This window comes from Pseudonaja textilis, chromosome 4, assembly GCF_049901715.1.
Source record: "Pseudonaja textilis isolate UNSWEBS1 chromosome 4, rPseTex1.2, whole genome shotgun sequence".
NCBI classification, from domain to species: Eukaryota; Metazoa; Chordata; class Lepidosauria; order Squamata; family Elapidae; genus Pseudonaja; species Pseudonaja textilis.
This window is the reverse complement of record NC_141993.1, coordinates 9214029-9231966: the sequence shown is the minus strand read 5'-3', so window position 1 is coordinate 9231966 and position 17938 is coordinate 9214029. Positions and strand designations below refer to the sequence as shown.

At 43.2% G+C, this 17938-nt stretch overlaps 1 long non-coding RNA gene across 1 annotated transcript in view; it reads right to left on the bottom strand.

Moving 5' to 3' along the window:
• Positions 1–17938, bottom strand: part of LOC148125745 (uncharacterized) — a 245161-nt gene that overhangs the window by 17342 nt on the left and 209881 nt on the right. The window lies entirely within an intron of this gene.

Genomic DNA, 17938 nt, shown 5'->3' with positions numbered 1-17938 from the left:
GAACGTCTGAATGCAACTTTGTTATTTGTGGGATGCGAAGATGATACTTGGTGGCAAACTGGGTGTTTGTCCCTGAAGTTGCAGAAGTTGATAGCAGATAATCAAGAGTTGGAAAGGACTTGTTGTTGGAAGAATTATCCTTCTGGGTTCGGGTCCAAGTGGAGGGAAGAAAGACACTGGAAACATGGAGGCTGTTTGGAAAGAGGGTTTAATGGTGGACAGCAGGACCACGTGGCTTGGAGCTCCAAAGACGATCACATGCTCCAAGGCGTTGGGTGCAGGAAAAGAAGGGCAGAGATGCGGAGAGACCCTTAACTATATGCCCTCTGTAGGGTCCCACCTTAGTGTTTCCTGTTCTTGTGCAAGAAATGTATCCCATTGGCTGTCAGACTCCCAGGGGTGGAGTCTAAACTTCCTAGGGTTTGTCTGGACCCCACGGCTTCACCTGAGTGCTGGCTGATGCAATCTTCCCAGGCCTGGTGGAGAGATGGGTAGAGGCCTTTGTTATGTAGAATACTCTGGCCCAGACCCTAATGGCCCATCCAGTAACAAAGGTGTGTGTGTGTTGGGGGGCGGGGGGGGGGTTGAGCTTCTGCTTCTGAAGTGAGTTTCTGCTTCTGAGTTTCTACTCTTTTTAGGAGAAATCTTCCGCCTTTTGAATATTTCCTAGGATATTTCATTTTTCTAAGAGACGGGTGGGTGCTAACTTCCTACAGGACCTTGTAGGTCATCTAGTCCAACCCCCTGCCCTAGAAGGAGACCCTACACCATTTGAGACAAGCGACTAATCCAGTCTCTTCCTAAAAACCTTCATCGATGGAGCATCCGCAACTTCTGAAGGCGAGACGTTCCACGGGTTAATTGTTCTCCCAGGTCAATTCCATGTTGCTTCTCTCCTTGATTAGTTTCCATCTGTTGTTTCTTATCCTGCTTTCAGGTGCTTTGAAAAATAAGTGGACCCTCCCCCCCTCTTTGTGGCAGCCCCTCAAATACTAGAATACTGCCATCATGTCACCCCTAATTCTTCTTTTCTTTAGACAAGCCAAACCCAAACCCTTTCAACCGTTCTTCCTATGTTTTAGCCTCCAGGCCTTTAAAGAATCTAATTGCTCTTCTTTGCACTTGTTCTGAAGTCTCAATATGTGGTTTTTTTTTTGTTGTTGTTGTTGTAACGTGGTGACCAAAACTGGATGCAAAATATGTTTTCAGGAATTGGGCGCGTCTGGCCTAAAGAAGAGAGAGGACTAGGGGAGACATGATTATTTATTTGCACCTATTTCCTGTATTCTTACTCATGTTTATATTTATACATGTTATCTTGTAAGCGATTGACAAATCAAATAAATAAATAAAATAAATGCTAGCAGGGGTCTGAAATTTGAAGGGCTGCCAAGGTGGGGATGAACAGTGTTAAGGATACACCCTAGCAGAATCTGCACGGCAGTCAGGCAGGCAGGCAAAATATGTGAGATAAACGTTTTTGTAGCTTGCACTCAGTAAAACAGATACACTGTGCTAGTTAAATAGTTTATTCCAGTAAGAGTTATAGCATAGTCAAAACAGTCCATATATCATTCACTAGTTCAGTCCGTCCAGGGATTATTCAGTTGCAAATTCCAGTGTCGAAAAAGAGGTTAGTAAAACTTACAAATATCAGTCCAGTAATATATCTCCTCGCAGTAGAGATATGAAGAAGTCAAACCTTCTTTCTTCCTCCAACGTTCAGCAACTCAGAAGTAGCAGGGAACATGCAGTTAACAAGCCATCAATCCATCAAACCAGCAATCGTCAGGAATCGTCAGCAATCGAGCAAGTTCTCTTGCTCCCTCTTATGGCGGTTTCACACCGCACCCAAAATTACATGCTTTGCAATTTAAAGTGACACACACTTAAAGTTACAATCATAGTTTATATATATTATTTTACCCAAACTACGTTAGGTAACCTTGTTATTCCTAACAAACATGTTCTCCAAAGCTTTGGTGGGCAGGATGAGAAGTAACTAAGGGACGCGTATCAAAGAGAGAAGCAACCTAAACTAAGGAGAAATATTCTGACACTGGGAACAAGTGACCAGTGGAATGGCTTATGGGCCTGGGGGCTCCATCACTGGAGGTTTTTAAGATGAGATTTATTTATTTTATTTATTTGTTTGTCAAGCATGGACAAGGTAACAAGTGTAAGTATGAACATCAACAAGGACAAAGGGGGTAAATACAGATAAACGGGGACAGTAAGACTGGGATAGTAGGCGCGATGGTGTGCTTATGCACGCCCCCTTTAAGGAGCTCTTAGGAAGCGGGTGGTTGAGGTTGAAGCTGCAAGGGGTTGTTGAGGCTGTAACCATGGAGTCCAGTAGAACATTCCAGGCATTGACCACTCTGTGGCCGTATTTTCTGCCATGGAGTTTGGAGCGGTTTGTTTTATTTTTTATTAATTTATTGATCTGGTTTGTCAATCGCTTATAAGATAATAGGTTTAAGTATAAACATTTAGTAAGAATACAGGAAATAGGTATGAGTAAATGGGGACAACAAAGGACAGGGGGTGGTAGGCATGCTGGTGCGCTTATGCACGCCCCTTACAGACCTCTTAGGAACGGGGTGAGGTTAATAGTGGATAGTTTGAGGTTAAAGGAGTGGGGGTTAGAGGATGTAACAACAGAGTCAGGTAGTGCGTTCCAGGCATTGACCACTCTGTTGCTGAAGTCATACTTTCTGCAATCAAGACTCAGGTGGTTTACCTTGAGTTTGTATCTGTTGTGCGCTCTTGTATTGTTGCGGTTGAAGCTGAAGTAGTCATTGACTGGTAGGACATTGTAGCAGATAATTTTGTGTACTTCGCTTAAATCCAACTGCAGGCGGCATAGTTCAAGGTTGTCCAAGCCCAAAATCTCGAGCCTGGTGATATAGGGCATTCTGTTTGTGAGCAGAGGAGGGTAGTACTCTTCTTGTGAAATACTTCTGGACTTGCTCAATTGTGTTAATATCCGATATGCAGTGCTGGGTTCCAGGCGGATGAGCTGTATTCGAGAAGTGGTCTGGCAAAGGTTTTGTATTGGACAGTCATTTATCTGAAATGGGCCTAGTTGGTCACCTTTTTTTGGTCACCACTGATAGTTTTCTAGTCCCTGAAGTTTTCCTGGCCTGGGTTTTCAGCAGGGGTATGCCATTGCCTCTTCCTTAGGTCTGAGAGAGAGTGACTGGCCCAAAGGATTGCTCTAGAACTTACAGTCTCCCAGCTTATAAAGCCTGCTGCCCTAACCACTATATCACATTGCCTCTTGCCTTATCTGCTACTAGCTCTATACCCATGCTTCACTACGAAACTATGTGGTCGGGCTTAAGTTTTGGGGGAGGAAAATAAGGAAGAAAAAAAATCTGCCTCTGCCTACCAGCATCCATCGGTATTCTGTCAGTGTGTGAGAGAGTTGAGGGCTGTTTGGAAATTGAAAGAGTATTTGCTGTGTCAGCAAGGAGACAGCAAGGAGCCTGGGCATGGCTTAGCTCAACTGTTCTGTACTAAAGCTTCTTGGTGCTCTGAAACTCCTCTCCTCTGGTTGTGTTTTGCCTTTGGAAGAGATTTCTTTTCAGGTGGGGAGGGGGAGTAGAACTTTTTAGCATGTTAATAATACTATCTGAAATATTAATGCTCTGATGGTCATTTCGAAAAATCCTTTTTTAGTGAGCCCCTAGAAGCCAAGAGAAACATACGTGCCAAATTTCAAGTTTGTAGGCTTCACGGTTCTGGAGATTTTGTGATGATGCATGAATGGTATTTCGCTTTTTTTATATATATATATATAGATTAGAAATGGCCACATTCAAAGTAGCCTGTTCTTGAACCATCGGAAGTCCGAGATCAGAGCTATAAATCGACCTCCTGTGTCCCCAACGGAGGCAAATCTTGTTTTGGAAAGAAGATTACCTCAGGTCACCAATGCCGACATCTTTGCCTCACGCTAAGCTGAGGTTTTGTGGATGGCTGCATTCTGCTTTTCATTTTCTTTTTTTTTTTCCTTCCAGCTGGACTTTAAGGCCTTGCAGTCTTCTAGCCTTCTCTCCTCCTTACTTTTTTTTTTTTTAAATTTGATAACCTTTTTATGCAATATATTACTCTAATCCCTGAAAGCTGATCCTGTACAGGGGTTTTTGCATAAAATTATAAATGATCGATGAAGGGAAAATTAAAAGATCGGAATACGGCCCTGGTGAGAAATTTACAGTCCTCATAGGAGAAAATATATCTTTTTTTCCCAGACATCAGGCTAAGCTGAATCATTTTCTTTCGATATTATCTTGTAATTTATGTGGCGTTTTGAATATGGCTCAGGCAAAAGCTGTTCTTCCCAACCCCACATTTCAATATGAGATATTTAAGAATTTGCCTCTCCCTCTCTCTGTATGTACCTAATGAGGCAGCTAAATATTTAATATTTGCTGGATCGTGCCCGTTAGATTATTAAAAAAACATTATTTATAAGCATGTTCCTTCACCAGGACTAGAAGAGCTGTCAAAATCCAGGCAATCACAAGTACAGAAAAAGTTGGCTTTTCCTGACATCTTGTGGCCAGCAAGATTTTTGCCAGCCTTGATTAATGGGTGTGCCTAATTCATATTTTTGTGTTTGTGTATGCAGCATTAGCTTTATTACAATGATTTTTAAAAATAAAACATCACGTTCTTCAACTATACATTCTCCTCACACACCCATTAGTATATTTTCGTAATTATGTTTTATTAGGGTTTTCTTTTTTAAAAAAATGTTGGGCCCAATTTCCAGAGGGGCCAACTTTTTTCGTTGACAAAAAAAATGGATTTTATCATCAAGGTCTGTACATCGCTTGACCTATTCTCAATAACTAGAAAACCAGAAATAAAAATTAAAAATATCTGACAGCCAAAGTATCCTAAGTACAAAAGAGAGATTAGCGACATTCTTGCAAACCAAAGCTAATTGGGGGAAGAGAGTGGGAGAAAAAAAATAAATAAATGACCGTAAATCAGATTTGCAACTATCTGGCTCCATCGTGTGGTAAATCTCAGTAATTGCAGCAAAGAAAACACATTTCAGTTAGATGCCTTGGAATGGCTAAGGGCCAGGCTAACGACATCTATCTATCTATCTATCTATCTATCTATCTATCTATCTATCTATCTATCTATCTATCTATCTATCTATCTGACATATAAATCAATACTGTGCATGAATGGAATTAAAAGGAATAAAATGATTTCAGTCATTGTGTGATAGAATGCCCAGAGATTTGCATGGAAATGACAGCGGTCTGCAGAAGAGTAAAACTGAAGTAAAATAAAAATCAAATACAGAACTAACAAATAGGTGGAAAGTAAGTTGTAAATGCTATGAGAATGTTGAAAAATAACAAGGCTTAATTTTGGCGAATTATAGACTCTTCATCAGCAGTTAACGGAGTTAGGCAAATATTGGCCTGCTTATGATCAAGTCGTCAGCCTATTTTTTTTTATTTTTTTTTTATTTTCGGAGGGTAGTGTTGGAAGAAATGTCCCTCAGGGTTCAGTTCCAAGTGGGGAGAAAGACACTTGGAGACCTGGAAGCTCTTTGGAAAGATGGTTTAATAGTGGACAGGACCCCATGGGGTTGGAGGTCCTGGACAATTGAGCACCTGGGTCAGTGGTGATGACCTGGGGTGTGGCAAAAAGGTTGAGTGATGACCTGGGGTGTGGCAAAAAGGTAACACAGTCAGATAAGCGATAAGAGTCCCTTATTATTTTTGTCCTCCTGGGGGCTCAAGGAAAGCCTCTGGAACCCGAGGAGGGCAAAAACCAGGCCTCACGGAAGTTTTGGAAGGCCGGAGAGGGCCTCCGGAGCCTGGGGAGCCCATTTTTGCCTGTTTCCTGCCTCCAGAGAGCCTCCGGAGCCCGGGGAGGCTGTTTTTGTCCTTCCGGAGGCTCAAGGAAAGCCTCCGGAGCCTGAGGAAGGCAAAAACTGGGCTTCCTGGAAGTTCTGGAAGATATGTTTCTGGCCTCCAGAGGGCCTCCAGAGCCTGAGGAAACCATTTTCGCCCTCCCGGAGTTTTTGAGGAAAGCCTCTGGAGCCCGGGAGGGCAAAAAAGGCCCTCCCCACGGTGGGGCAGGAGGCCCACTAGCAACCAAGCAGCGAACCGGTTGCTAAGATTTTTGGAGCCCAAACCTGTTTCTAAATATAACAATTTGTGTTGGAAAAAAAACTGAAGAATTTAGGAGTGGACAGTTCGAGTCCCCCAAATCTTCTTTCCTTGGCTTTCTTCAAGAGGCAAAATAAATGGGGGAAGAAGTCACCCCCCTTTCCTCTCTTCCAAGATGGGCTTGCCTTCAAAAGAATCCATACCTTGGACCACAATCTTCTTCTACAAATACCGTTTCCCCCCCTCTCCCCGGGAAGCTATATCTTAACTGCGAGGGCCAAAGTTTTGTCATCTGCTCAATTAAGATGTCTGATGAAAATCCATAATGCTGAGGTAACACCATGGTCTCTGCGAGGCTCTCAATTATTTTTGCAGTTGTTTTGTCAGGGAGAAGATATACGAGGCGTTGTTTTCCCTGCAGGGCTAAAAAACAAGCCTGTTTTGCTTTCCATCAGCTCTGCGTATGTCACGTTTACACTCCTAAGTGCATTACAACGGTGCTTTTCGAGCCACGAAACACAACCTTGCGGGCTTCCTTTTCTGCAAAAGCCTTAGTGAATTAAATGAGCAACATGCAGGAGAGAACATTCCCAGTCTTCATTAGCCTGGCTCACTTCCATGAGATCTGGTTTCCCCATCCAGACCTTCTCTCTTTCTCTTGAGAGAGAGATCTATTCTATACAAATAAAAGCTGTTTACTGCCTTTTCCAACATGAGGTTGTATAAAGCTCATTACGGTGAAAAAGATGCAAGTATGTTCTTGTGCAGCACACGACCAAAGTTTGAAACCCATCCTTCCACGGGTTTTGTGGCTCTATCATGACTGAAGATAGTCAAAGCTGGAAGGTTGGGCCATTGATAGGTTGATTGATAGATCCTTGATAGATACCAGTGGAAGGGCTTGCCTTCAGAAATTGTGGGCGCTCCATCACCGGGAGGTTTTTAAGAAGAGACTGGACAGTCACTTGTCTGAGATGGTATATAGGTTCTCTTCTTGACCAGGGGGCTGGACTAGAAGACCTCCAAAAACCCTTCCTTCTTCTTCTTCTTCTTCTTCTTCTTCTTCTTCTTCTTCTTCTTCTTCTTCTTCTTCTTCTTCTTCTTCTTCTTCTTCTTCTTCTTCTTCTTCTTCTTCTTCTTCTTCTTCTTCTTCTTCTTCTTCTTCCTCTTCCTCTTCCTCTTCCTCTTCCTCTTCTTCTTCTTCTCCTCCTCCTCCTCCTCCTCCTCCTCCTCCTCCTCCTCCTCCTCCTCCTCCTCCTCCTCCTTCCTCTTCCTTTCCCCCTTCCCCTTCCTCCTCCTCCTCTCCTCTTCCTCTTCCCCTTCTCCTCCTCCCTCCTCTTCCTTTCCCCCTTCCCCTTCCCCTTCCTCCTCTCCTCTTGCTCTTCCCCTTCCCCTCCTCCCTCCTCTTCCTTTCCCCCTTCCCCTTCCTCCTCCTCCTCCTCCTCCTGTCCTCCTCCTCTTCCTCCTCCTTCCTGTTCCTTTCCCTCTTCTTCTTCTCCTTCTCCTTCTCTTCTTCTTCCTCCTCCCTCTTCCTTTCCCCCTTCCCCTTCCTCCTCCTCCTCTTCTTTCCTCTCCTCCTCCTGCTCCTCCTCCTTCTGGCTGGACACTCTATCAACACTGTGGAAAGACAAAATGATTTTTTTACTTTGGTTTGTAGTCAAGGTTTGGTGATGGACGAGGCCAGTGAGATGCCTTTAATTGTTTCCTTTATTTGGGAAGTTGCCGGTAGATCAAAGATGATTTCGGAAATGTACCTGGCAAGGGGCTGATTGAGATGGAATGGTGTATATAAACAGGGGTGGGCTTCAAAAATGTGAGCAACCGGTTCTCTGCCCGCTTGCTGGGTGGACGTGGCCATGGTGGGCATGGCCTAGTCGGCCTCCTGCACTACGGCAGAGTGGATGTGTTTTTGCCCTCCCCGGGCTCCGGAGGCTTTTCTTGAGCCTCCGTGAGTCTGAAAATGGCCTCCCTGGGCTCCGGAGACTCTCATTTCCAGCCTTCCCGAACTTCTGGGAGGCCCGTTTTTCACCCTCCCCGAGCCTCCATGTGGGCCCTGCTCTTACCTGCATCCAAAACAGGCCGCATGGGGACTCCTGGGTGGGGCGGGGTGGGTGTGGCTAGCCAGGAGTGGGATTTGGGGATTCTCTAAAGCACAGAATCTTAGCTAGGGGCTCTCCTGAACCCCTGCGAACCCCCCCAGCAGCCCACCTCTGGTATAAAGTTAAGAGGAAGAATCTGATTGGTTACAATTTTCCCACCTGCTAAATGGGTGGTTGTAGGTGGTAGGAATGTCGGGAAACAATGAAGATGTGTACCTCAGAAAGAAAAATGGTCGGTGGCCGAGCTCACCCAACACACTAATCCTGATTCTGGGGTTAGGACCATTTTTTGTTGGGTTCACACCACGTACCGAATGATCAACTGAGAAAACCAATCGATTCCCTACAGAAAATGGCCCTGCACAACTCAACTGAACGAAAATGCGTATTGTGGTAGTGTAGTTGCTAGTTCACCTGCTTAAATGTGTGGCGTGAACGTAGACGGAAGCTAGGAAGCCATTTTCTTGGCTCCTTCCGAACAAACGCTATGCTACATTTTCCTGGCTTGTGACATCCGGTCACATATAATTTCAGCTACAAGTCCAAGACTTTGGCTAGTGGCCAAGACTCAGAGATGCTTGACCCTCTTTGAAAGTGACACCCCCTTTTTTCCCCACTGATCAAACAAGCTTTGTAAGTCTTTTCTCCTACGTCTCAGTTTAACTTTTCACCTCCCAATTTTCACTAACAGAAAGCATTCTTTCTACTTTCTTTCTACCACCCCCTTAGAATATTCCGAATTTGTGTGTCAGTATATGTGCTTGAGCGTTAGCATGCTACACAACTGTTTTTTTTTTAAATCTTCAGAGTGCATAATTGCTTCCATATTCTTTTGTGTTTGTGTGTGCCGAGGGGAGAAAGGAACTTGCTAATCTGAACTTTCATTCTTGTCACAATGAATAAAGCTTCCTGAATGCCTCCCCCGCATTGTTTGTCTGTTTTCAGCTCGTTCCCCCCCGCCCTGCATTCATGAATCAGAAATGTTTATTCCTGGAACTTATTCTTTGGAATTTTAATCCAAAACCAACTGTCCACAATTCCTACAACAGTTTCATTATCTCTTTGACCAGGCCTGGAGAGATGGATGGATGGACGGACGGATGGATGGAAGGACGGATGCATGGAAGGAAGGACAGACAGACACGTATACGGAGGCTATCACAATAAGTAAGAAATGTTACATTTAAAGGCATGGGAGCTGCTGAAAGTAGCAACAGCACCTGACCTCTTCTTATAGAAGAAACGGTTTTCAGTTGTATTTTAAAGCAAATGTGTTGTGATTAACCCATGCAGTACTTTTTGGAAAGAAAGTAACTATAGTACTAGGTAGATATTCCAGAAAAACATGTACAAAAAAGGATATAGATTCCAGAACAACAACAACACCCAGATTAAATAGAAATAATGCCTTCATTCAAACAATATTCTGGATGCATTTTTTATTTCTGTTGAGGCTGGAAGGAGAATGCGTTTAAGCCCGCAGGCCAGTAATAAATGATGAAGCCATTTTGGTGCCTAGACTAGGAAAAATAAATGGTGTCCTTTCTACTGGTTAATATCCCGACTCAAAAATCTGTTTTCTTCCAAAGGTCCCTGTGAGATGAATAGGAGGTCTTCAGGAATTGTTTCTGGGATGCACCTGGACACCCAACTAGGAGTAAACCAAGGTAAGGACACACCTTACCAGATGCAGGTCCACCAGTACCAGCTGGGACTGGAATTTAGAGACCCTCCAACCTTGAATCAGGAAGAAATAACATTATTTTTCCAGGTAGAACATAGAATCATAGGGCTGGAAGGAAACTCAAGGTCTTCTAGTCCAAACCACTACTCAAAGCAAGAGCTTTACACCATCCCAGTCAAATAGTTGCCCAGTCTCTTCTTGGAAACCTCCAGTGATGGATCACCCACAACTTCTGGAGCCAAGCTATTCTACTGGTTAATCGTTCTCATTGTCAGAAAATTTCTCCTGAATTCTAGCATCCGGGTTTCGATGACGGATGCCCTATTTCATTCATGAGCCTAGAGCCAAGTTGCAAGAGAGATCCAATTATTTATTAGGAGCAACATGTCTTTTCCCAAGTGCAGTCGGCTCTGCCCTACGTAATTTACTGTTGACCTATGACCCTGTTTCTCCCCTCCTCCCAAGGTGTGTCATAAATCACATTCTCCAACTAAGCACTTTCACCGGCTGTGGAAAACCTGCCTCTTCGGCTGGGCTTGGTAACTTGAGACACAATTTGGAGAAAGGTATGCGTGGAATGTGCTTCTGATCATAGCGACAAACTGCTTGTTGAGATAATTCCCTGTTAGGAGACTGAGTGCATACAGGGAGACGTATTTGAGAGTAGTGTTTGAATAATATACACACAGCACACAGATACACTGTACAGTAAATGTAGGTTTTTACTTCCAGAAACGTTTAAGCAAAGTTCAAGATAAGCAGTCCAAAGTCATTCACAGGTAAGATCAGTCAGTTTTCAATCCAGGGATAATCCAATAACAAAGTCCAGTGTCAAAAACAGTTCAGTATCAGACTTACATCAAATCCAAAAATAGCAGTCAATGAGGAGGAAAAAATGAGGAACGGCAATTACTGTCCAACAGAAGGAAACAGACTCACTCACACTCTCTTCTGAGACTAAGACCAAACCACCCAGGTTTCTGGCTCCATCTTATGGCTGTTTGAGAAAACCACACCCAATTCCACTTTTAGGATTCTCTTAAAGAGGCAGTATTAAAATGTCTATCCTGGTTTATATATTTCCAACCCAAATACCTGTTAGGTGACTTACATTCCTAACACTGCTCCATCAGGTCTCCCCCACTCCTTATGGCAACTCAAGAGCAAGTCAGGAATGCTTTACGAGTTGACATCTGGGTTGGATCTCTCTTGGATTAGCTTCCATCTGTAACTTCTTGCTTTGCCCTCAGGTGCTTTGGGATATCAAGTCCATTCTCTCTTCTCTGTGACAATGCCTAGACAGTTACAATGTCTAGTCCTTCTCTTTGTTAGGCTAGACTAGAACTTACCTGGTTTCCTCAACCGTTTATCATATAATTTAGCCTCCAGACCCTTTATCATCTTTGTTGCTCTTCTCTGCACACTTTGTACAATTTCAACATCTCTCCTGTATTCTGGTGACCAGAACTCGATGCAGCATTCCAAGTGTGGACTCACCAGTGTGATCAAGTGACATTGTGGGTCAGTACAGTCATGTGATTCAGCTGTTGTTGCATTGAACTACAATAGCTATGATATAGTGTGTGTAAGATGATTAGGGGACTGGAGACTAACATATGAAGAACGGTTACAGGAACTGGGCTTGGCTAGTCTAGTGAAGAGAAGGACCAGGGGAGACATGATAACAGTCTTCCAATATTTGAGGGGCTGCCACAGAGAGGAGGAAGGGGGTCAAGCTATTTTCTAAAGTGCCTGTAGGCCAGACAAGGAATACTGAACAAGGATAGATTCAATCTGGAAATAAGGAGACATTTCCTGACAGTGAGAACAATCAACCCATGGAACAGAAGTTGCCTTCAGAAGTTGTGGGAGCTTCATCCCTGGAAGCTTTCAAGAAGAGACTGGACTGCCATCTGTCAGAAATGGTGTAGGGTCTCCTGCTTGGATGGGGGGTTGGACTAGATGACCTACAAGGTCCCTTCCAACTCTGTTGATCTGTTAAACCCACAGACCCCTGAGCCAAGGCATACCTCTTACAGATAAGAATTTCATAGCCGAATCCTGAAAGCTCAAGAATTTTAAGGGCCATCACGTCCCGCTTCTTTAATGTTATTTGTACAAAGAGAAGAGAACATGAGCAATGAGGGGTCCTTGGTGGTTTCTGAACTGATGATGTTACTTAGTTTGGTAATGAAATGTCTGCAAGAAAAACAACCAAGTTCGGAGAGCACCAAAGACCCTTCATTGCAACCCTGAGCTACCAATATTCTCCTTTACCAAAGTTGAGCAATATTAAGGTGTTTTTTTTAAAAAAAAAAACTTGGACTGATATTGCAAGTTGGGAGCAAATGCTAAAAATAAGCCAGGGTTTTGCATTCTTTTAATTTCCAGCAATTTAGGAAACTGTCGCTCAAACCTATTCTGGAAGATGCTTCCCAAATGTGCATTATGGGTACAAACAAACGCTACGGCTGCTTTTTTAAAAAAAATTTTTTTACTCTGTATGCCTCTCCTCCATCACTTCCCAAATGTGCATTTTTACAGGTTTGACAAAGGAAGAGCAAGCTACAGAAATTCTCCTGTCTTTTTTTTTTTTTTTTTAAATGTGAATTTCCAGCCAGTTGAAAGGGACTGTAGAACACCTGACACATCCCCAGGTTTCTAAAGCTCACCCATTCTGGAAGGATAACTGACAGCGCTTTCAAGAAAGAAGCTCCTGAGTACTTAATAATAGCGAATTAACAGCTTGACAATAGGCAAGGCACTTGCTCAAGCATTAGTAAGAAAACAGAGTGACATTTTCCTTGAAAAGCTACTTGAATGCCATTTAAACTTGTCACATTGCAGAAAATAGAGCTGCAAATTGTTAAAAAAAAAATCACCCTTGTTCATTATGCAAGCCAAATGTCTAATTTTCTTAAATTGCATCCATTTTCCACATGTTAAAACAGGAGAGCTTCCTTGATAGAGGAAATAATGACAAAGAACGATTCTAGGTGAACTTTGGCAGGTTAACCCTTTCGGGATGCGGAGGATTTCAAGAGTTCAGAGCAAAGTTATTTGCTCAGTTTGGACTATCGTACACATGTTAATAGCAATACACTAATTTATTGGAGTATATAATACGTTAGGGTTTTTATAAAAAGGGCTGTTAACTTTTTAATGCATCCTGAAATTGTCCCTCTGCTGGTCCATCCAAGCTGATGGAATATTCTTGCAAGATAGTCCTTCCTCGATCACAGTTAGATAACATTGGATTTAATTGATTGGTTTGGATTGGATTTACAAGGTGACCTCTGCATTCCAGATCCTAAGGTCTTATTCTCCAAAGCACCTGAGGGCAGGACAATGTTGGAAGAAATGTCCATCTGGGTTCAGTTCCAAGTGGGAAGAAAGACACTGGAAACATGGAGACTGCTTGGAAGGATGGTTTAATGGTGGACAGGACCACATGGTTTTGAGGTCCTGGGCAAAAAAAATGAGAGAGGGAGGGAGGGAGAGAGAGACCCTCTGTTGGGCTTTGAACTTGCTTCCTGTTCCTGTGGCAAGAAATGTATCCTGATTGATTGTCAGACTCCCATGGGATCATGCAGGGGTAACTTTGTAGGTTGACTTGAGTCCCAGGCTTGGTTGAGTCTTGATGGGTGATGTAACGTAGGGACTTCGGGCGATTCTTATTGTGTCTTAATGGCTTTGTCCTGGTTTGGATCTTGAGTGAGGGCTAATCCTATCCCCCTAGACCTGAAGCCTTTTGTCTCGTAGATAAGATGGCACCAAAATACCTGCTGGGGCTGAGTTTCTGTGTCCCTTCAGATTTCTATTTCTCTTTTAGGGGAAATACTCTGCCTTTTCAATATTACCTAGAATGTTTTACTCTTCTAGGAGAGGGTTAGGTGCTACCTTTCTGCAACAAGAAATAACAGGTGGAAGTTTTATCAAAGGCAGATCCAACCTAGAATTAAAGAGAAATTTCCTGACAGAACAATTAACAGGTAGAATAGCTTGCCTCCAGAAGTTCTGGATGCTCCATCACTGCAGGTTTTCAAGAAGAGAGTGAGACCACTTGGAGTTAAACTGAACCTGTTCCATTGGCAGTGTAATAGCAATAGCACTTAGACTTATATACTACTTCCCAGGGCTTTCCAGCCCTCTCTAAGTGGTTTACAGAGTCAGCCTCTTGCTCCCAACAATCTGGGTCCTCATTTTGCTCACCTCAGAAGGATAGAAGGCTGAGTCAACCTTTAGGAGGAAGGAAGGATGGAAGATAGCAATAGCCCTTAGGCTTATATACCGCTTTACAGTGCTTTACAGCCCTCTCAAAGTGGTTTACACTAGTCAGCCTCTTGCCCCCCAACAATTTGGGTCCTCATTTTACCCACCTTGGAAAGATGGAAGGCTGAGTCAATTTTGAGTCTGGTGGGATAATGGCCCTTATGTGCCAGAAATGATCCGAACTGTCTAAGAATTGGAGAAATATTAAAAAGGCAGAATTAAAAAGCTCCAACCTTTCTTAATAGCCCCCAGCAGATATTTCTTTTGCACATTAAGAAAGACTGGGCCATCCTATCTACAAAAAAAGAGATCTTCAGCTCCAGGGATTAAGACATGATCCCTCAGGACATAATAGGATTAACCCACTACTATCTAGTAGGAGAGCTTACTACATTGTACAATCTCCTAAGGACATTGTATCAGAGTCCAAACTTCAACCAAACTTAGCTCAGACAACCTACAGAGCCAGCTATGACCCCTGATTAGCCCCAAGGGAGTTTGACAACAGCCAATAGAATACATGTTCTTGCACAGGAATAGAAAGCTCAGGTTCAAAGCTCAAGAGAAGGTATAACCCCCCCACCCCTCAACTGCATTGGGTCAGCTACCCAGAACCCATGCGGTTCTGCTTCAACATTAAACCAACTTTCCAAATCAGCATCCATGTTTCCAGTGTCTTTCTCCTGGCTATCAATCCAACAATTTATCTCTGCTCAATCCAATCATACCATTTCCCCCACATCTTGTAATAATCAGATTCCTCTTTCTCTTGTAAACTCAGTGTCAGTTTGTCCATCTCGGCACAGCTCATTATTGTTTGAATGATCAATTCCTCTGGTGGTATACATATATGTTTCCAACACTGAGCATAGGCAACCTTGGCTGCAATTAAAATGTGCAATATTAAATATTTTATACTTCTCCCATATTTCTTTCTGAATATCCCCAATAAAAATAATTCCGGTTCCAATTCTATTTGCTCATTGGTAATCTCCCGTAACCAAGTTTGAATTTTTAACCAATATTTTTGAGTTTCCGAGCAGGACCACCACATATGATAAAATGTACCTTTTTTGTTTTTGCACTTCCAGTATCCCTGATTCATGTTGGGATACATTTTCGCTAATCTCGAAGGAGTTCACTTTCTTTAACTCCTGATCCATCTCCATCAACTAAGGACTGTTTTCTCAAACTTCTTTCTATATCTATGGAGATTCTCAGTCCTCCAGGTCAGGATTGTCCCAAAGGTGCTTTTATTTCAAGAGGCAATTTCCTTGGTTTTTCTTTGAAGACGTTTCGCTTCTCATCCAAGAAGCTTCTTCAGCTCTGACAGGACAATGGGGAATGGAAGGATTTATAGTCCTTGCAGACAGAGCTGGTCGTTTGCATCCTTTTAGAGAGCTGTTGAGGCCACTTGATGCCACTTGAGGCCAAAGATGCTTTTTTTCAAGAGCCAACTGGACTTTCTGTTTTTTTTTCTTTGAAGACGTTTCGCTTCTCATCCAAGAAGCTTCTTCAGCTCTGACAGGACAATGGGGAAAGGAAGGATTTATAGTCCTTGCAGACAGAGCTGGTCGTTTGCATCCTTTTAGAGAGCTGTTGAGGCCACTTGGTGCCACTTGAGGCCAAAGATGCTTTTTTTCAAGAGCCAACTGGACTTTCTGTTTTTTTTTTCTTTGAAGACGTTTCGCTTCTCATCCAAGAAGCTTCTTCAGCTCTGACTGGATGGTGTGGAATGGAAGGATTTATACTCCTAGCAGACAGCTGGTCATTTGCATCCTTTTAGCAGGTTGTTAAGGCCACCTGGAGGTTTATCTGTGTCATCAGGGTCACCTGAGTGGTGCTAATGGGTGTGGAGCCTTCTTGGAACTGTTGAAAGGACGGTGTTGTAGTCCTTTCATGCTCAAAAGGCCCATTTTTGAGCTTGTTTAATATAATTGAGATGTGTTTGGTAAGTAACTACATAGATATCAGAGGTGGTATTCAGCAGGTTCTGACCGGTTCTGGAGAGCCGGTAGCGGAAATTTTGAGTAGTTCGGAGAACCGGCAAATCCCACCTCTGACTGGCCCAGCCCCCATCTATTCTTCGCCTCCTGAGTCCCAGCTGATCTTTTGTTGCCCTGCACAGGAGAACAGAGCTGGAAAGCAGGTTAGTGGGGTGGGGAGGGAATGGAGATTTTGCAGTATCCTTCCCCTGCCTTGCCCACCAACCCACGCCCACAATGCTGGTAGTAATTTTTTTTTTTTGAATCCCACCGCTGATAGATATCATAACGTTTTAATATTTTGTTTGTTTCATTAGATCTCCTGCTTGAGCAGGGGGACTGGATTAGATCCCTTCTAGCTCTATTCTGATTGATTGATTGATTGAATCTCCTCTCGTAAAGCTTGCTTAAACAGCTTAACTCTGGAGCCCAGTAGTCCAAACAGTTCAACGTGCTAAGCCACATGCCAGCGGAGCAAAGTGTGCATCTAGTTTAAATTTGTTCTAGCTGACAACGTGGTTTTCTAGGCTATGATACGATTTGTCGTATGCACATATTTAGAAAGCTGAAAAAGATGGCCAGGTTTTTTAGAATTTAATGTAAACGTAAAGTAGCCATTGCATGCTTTGCAAATCATCATTCAGTTAAGAGCATCCCTGACTGGTTAATGGTACATCTATACATAATAGATAATTAAATCATGGGCTGATGGAGTGGAATTTATTAATTGTGAATACGCGCGTGTGTTATCACAATCCACATTTATTTCTTTTTCATTTTATTGGCACATTGCTCAGTCGTCTGTGCCACGCTGCTTTGTCACATTATTCCATAACCATAACGTGCTGTTCAAATTATCTGGACATTTGGTTACCCTGTTTATTGGCTGATGGGAACAATATGTACTAAGCAGGAGGAGTTCGTGTAAATGACTATACAAGGAATGTTAGCTTAGTGCTGTGCCCTGTCTCGTTAAAACGATGTTAATAAAGCATACTAACTTCTCAGAAAAATAGGAATGGGAATTTTACTGAGAAGAGGGCAGCTAAAAAAGGCAGGGCCTGCAGAAAAGCATATGGGTTATGATCTGCTGAGAATCACACGACAGCTACTTCATACTTGGTGAGTCAGTAGATTTTCTTCTGAGATGGCTGGAGAAAAGTGGATTTCTCCATCACGGTTGGCTTTAAGACATTTAATCCTGTCCATATGCCAGAAGGGAAGTGGAAGAGAGCCATATAATAAGTACAAATGGAGGTTAGGCGAGAACTTAAATCTCAAGAGTCAGAAAATCCCTGAATCCTCTAAAATAACTTCATGGGGCCCGCTAGATACCTGGCTGAAGTTCTCCAGAACTTAATAATCAGCTGAGTTGTGTAGCATGAACACGATGAGCTCAAAAATACCACCCAATTTGATCAATTGTTTGATAAAAGATGAATTTTAAATAAAAGACAGATACAAATTCTTAGTGCTGGCCAGTGGTGGTGGGATTCAACATTTTTTACTCCTGGTTCCTTAGGCGTGGCTTGGTGGGCGTGGCAGGGGATGGATACTGCAAAATCCCCCTTCCCTTCCCTTCCCTCCCCACCCCACTAACCTGCTTTCCAGCTCCATTCTCCTGTGCAGGGCAACCAGAGAAGACCCAGATGATCAGCTGGGACTCAATGGGAGGCAGAGAATAGATGGGGCGGGGCCAGTCAGAGGTGGTATTTGCCGGTTCTCCGAACTACTCAAAATTTTCTCTAC